This window comes from Gastrolobium bilobum, unplaced genomic scaffold, assembly GCF_033153095.1.
Source record: "Gastrolobium bilobum isolate Gb01-03AN ecotype WA unplaced genomic scaffold, APGP_CSIRO_Gbil_v1 utg7979, whole genome shotgun sequence".
Lineage (NCBI taxonomy): Eukaryota > Viridiplantae > Streptophyta > Magnoliopsida > Fabales > Fabaceae > Gastrolobium > Gastrolobium bilobum.
The window spans coordinates 47407-51064 of record NW_026895211.1 but is presented as its reverse complement, the minus strand read 5'-3'; the positions used below and the strand labels follow the sequence as shown (position 1 = coordinate 51064).

Here is a 3658-nt window from a genome sequence, read left to right as displayed (position 1 = left end):
ATGAAGTAGAACCCTGAATATAATCCTGAGTTGTCTTAGATAACTGAGCAAACGCTTTCTCCCATGCAGCAGGATCACTTGACTGCTCCTTCATATGTGGTGGTGGAGGATGTAATGGTGGATTCAATTGGTGGTTGGAACTATAGCTGAATCCTGGGTGTTGATTCTTGTTTTTCCATGGTGGCATATAAACATTCTTTCCCTGATTGTTGTAGTTCCTTTGATTATTCTGATCATACCACACTCCATTCACCTCTGCTTGTTCTGATGATCCCCCATAATCACACTCCTCTGTCACATGGCCCTTACCACAGATAGCACATACACTCTTTGTTTCCACAGAAGCTACCTTTTGTGAAGAGAGTTGCTTAATAAGGGTATCTAATTGTTGCTGCTGTTGTCTCTGTGTCTGCATCAGTTGATCATTCCTTGCCAACAAAGCATCATACCCATCCAACCTGATAATTCCTGTCCTTCTGTCAGCCACTGGAGTATTATCAAATTCTTGAGATGCTAATGACTCAAAGATATCCAAGGCTTCTTGAGGGGTCTTGGTAGTCAATGATCCACTAGCAGTGGCATGCACCAAGGTTCTAGTGTTAGTGGTCATTCCTTGCAGGAAGATTGCTGCTTGTTGCCATGCCTCAATTCCATGCTGTGGACATTTTCTCAACAAAGTCTTGAATCTCTCCCAAGCCTCATAAATAGATTCTGACTCTTTCTGCTTAAAGCTTGTAATTTCATCCTTCAACTTGGCCCTCTTGGATGCTGAGAAAAACCTTTGCAAGAACTTGGTTTGCAAATCATCCCAAGTTGTTATACTTCCTTGTGGCAATGATTGCAGCCATCTCCTTGCATCATCCGTCAGTGAATGAGTGAATAGTCTCAACAGAATTGCATCTCTTGTGACACCGTTTATCTTCACAGTATCACTTAACAATAGGAAGTTCTCTATGTGCAAGTAAGGGTCCTCCGCACTGGTTCCAACAAACTGATCCTTCTGCACCAAATGTATCAAAGCAGGCTTCAATTCAAAGTTGTTGGGCTCCACTGTTGGGCGCACAACACTCCCAATTGGAGGAACCACTGCAGGAGTCATGTACTCTCCCAGTGTCCTCTGTGGTGGTGGTGGTCTGTGATTCTCTGCCATTATATCTTCCTGATTAACCGTACTTGATTCACCAATTTCTTGCAACTGTCTCCTTTGCCTGGCTGCCCTTTTGTGCTTCCTCAATGTCCTTTCTAATTCTGGATCATATAACAACAAATTTGGATCAAGTGTACCTCGCATGTACCAGAATCAAAATTGACCAGAAATTTAACATAAACTAAAATACTGAAAATAAAAGGATTCAATCTCAGATTTCTATAGTATCAGTTAGTGTTGAAAAACAAATTCCCCGGCAACGGCGCCAAAAACTTGTGCGGATCTAGCAAGTGCACTAGTCGTACAAGTAATAAAATGATGAGTAAAGATCGTTCCCACGAGGAATTGTGTTCAAACACCAATATACCATAGAAAACTAATTTGAATCAAATAAGAGTTTGTAAAAATCATGAATAATTTGTCACCAGAAAATTGATTTTGAGTAAATTGACACAAGTAAATATAGATTAGGAATTAATAAAAACAACAAGTAGTCAGAAAACAACTTTCCTCCATGATAAACCATATAAGAATTGATCATATGATGAATTCCTTTCCATATGGTGTTAATCAACCTTTTACTTATCATCAAGATGTAATCCGTTACTACCCTGATAGAAACATTAATCAGAAACCCCAATCCCTTGGTGATTTCTTTCTTAATACACGCATGAAATACTAAGGTTTTAAGATTACATCAGAACTCTAGCATCAATCCCTTGAGTACTAGAATTCTGATGTTGAGATTATCAAATACAGAAGTCATATAAACATCCCTGTTCTATACTACTTCATTGATAGAAATAATTAACTCAGAAAATCTCAAATCAGCATATGAAAAATACTTCATCATATTAATCAAATCAACATAATATTATCATGGAGTTCCATTGCATTCAGACTACAAAGACTCTACTCAGACATGACTAAGGAATAAATAAGAGAAGAAGAAGCAAACTTCATTTCCATGTTGAAAGTCTTCAATATCCAAACTATTACAAGGAAATCCTAATACAAAAACTAAAAGAATTTAGAGAGAAGTCAGACTAAGTTTAAGAGAGAGAGAGAGTTCAGATCCCCCAAGATTCTCCTCTAAGTGTCGAGGCTTTGCCTTATATAGTGTTACAATTAAAAACAGAAAACTGATGTGGGCGCTAAAACGTCCATAAGTGGCCGTTTTAGCGTCCATGCTTTACGTATGCTCAACTGCTTTTAACTGATTTCAACGCTAAAACGTTAAGGAATGATCGTTTTAGCGTCCAAACTTGGGGAATGCTCAACTAACTTTAACTGACTCCAACGCTAAAACGTTTGATTTGGACGTTTTAGCGGTGAAGACCAGAATCTTTTTCCACTTTAGGGCGCTAAAACGCATATTGCAGGCCGTTTTAGCGTCCAAGACCAGCAATTTTCCATCTTCTTAGTGTAGCAGCGCGCTAAAACGCTCTGTGTGGACGTTTTAGCGCTCATCACCAGCAAGCTTTGGCCTCTTCCTGTAACAGGGCGCTAAAACGCTCAGTGTGGACGTTTTAGCGCTCAACACTTAGGCAATTTTTCTCCTCTTGAGCTCCAGAATCTTCTTCCTTCTCCAGTTGTCTTTCAAGCTTGCTTTTCCTACAAGAATCATACAAATTTCCAATAAAGCTCTTGAACTTGTAATTGAGGACATCTTAGGACATTAACCTTGTTTTTCATCATTTAATCACACAATTTGATCCTAATTCCTGCTAAAAACCATGATGAACTAAGGGTTCATCAAGGAATTACATTAAAAGTGATTAGAGGCAAGTAGGAATGCTTTACAACTCAAAAATCTGCAATACCTATGCTCTGTCGAGAAAGTATTCGAATACTTTCTTGACTGTATTCGAATACTTATGTTGTGAACAAAGTATTCGAATACCTTAAGAAAAGTATTCGATTACTTTATAAAGTATTCGAATACTTCACGAAAAGTATTCGAATACTTACGGGGCAATAAGCTTTCTCACGGCTAGTTTCGTGCCAACACCTATATAAACTCATTCATTACAATTCAGAAAGCCAAGATTTACTGTTCCATTGATTTTACAATCATTATTGAATATTCTCGTTGAATCAAACTCATTCATTACTTGTTCTTACTCATATTGATCATAAAACTCCTTTGAGCTTTATTCTTGTGCCATTGGTCAATATCCATAAGCTTCAACTTGTATAATTAATGTGCCTCCGGCAGATGTAGTTTTCCAGGCTAAAAATGATGAGAATTAAGTCATAAAAGAGCACTTTTTATACATATTTTCTTATTATATTGACTTTTTCATCTCAATGACATTTCTCACTTATTTATTCGTTTATATAGGAAGAAGAGGTGGAAAATACGAAAGTGTAAAAAGCTTGGTGGCGCAAATTCACACGGTTGGAAGTTCCACGCTACATCATGATTGCTTCGGCCAAAATTCCAGAGAAGTGGCGCAACTTAGCACCACACAGGCGCAAGTCGGCGCCACTTTGCAGGGCCAATGACCA

At 38.2% G+C, this 3658-nt stretch overlaps 1 non-coding gene across 1 annotated transcript; it reads left to right on the top strand.

Annotated features, from left to right (window-relative positions):
- The first annotated feature begins 647 nt into the window (after positions 1-647).
- Positions 648-754, top strand: LOC133300047 (small nucleolar RNA R71). The gene has a single exon (XR_009750016.1). It is a non-coding gene; the product is annotated as a small nucleolar RNA R71 (small nucleolar RNA).
- Positions 755-3658: the final 2904 nt, after the last annotated feature.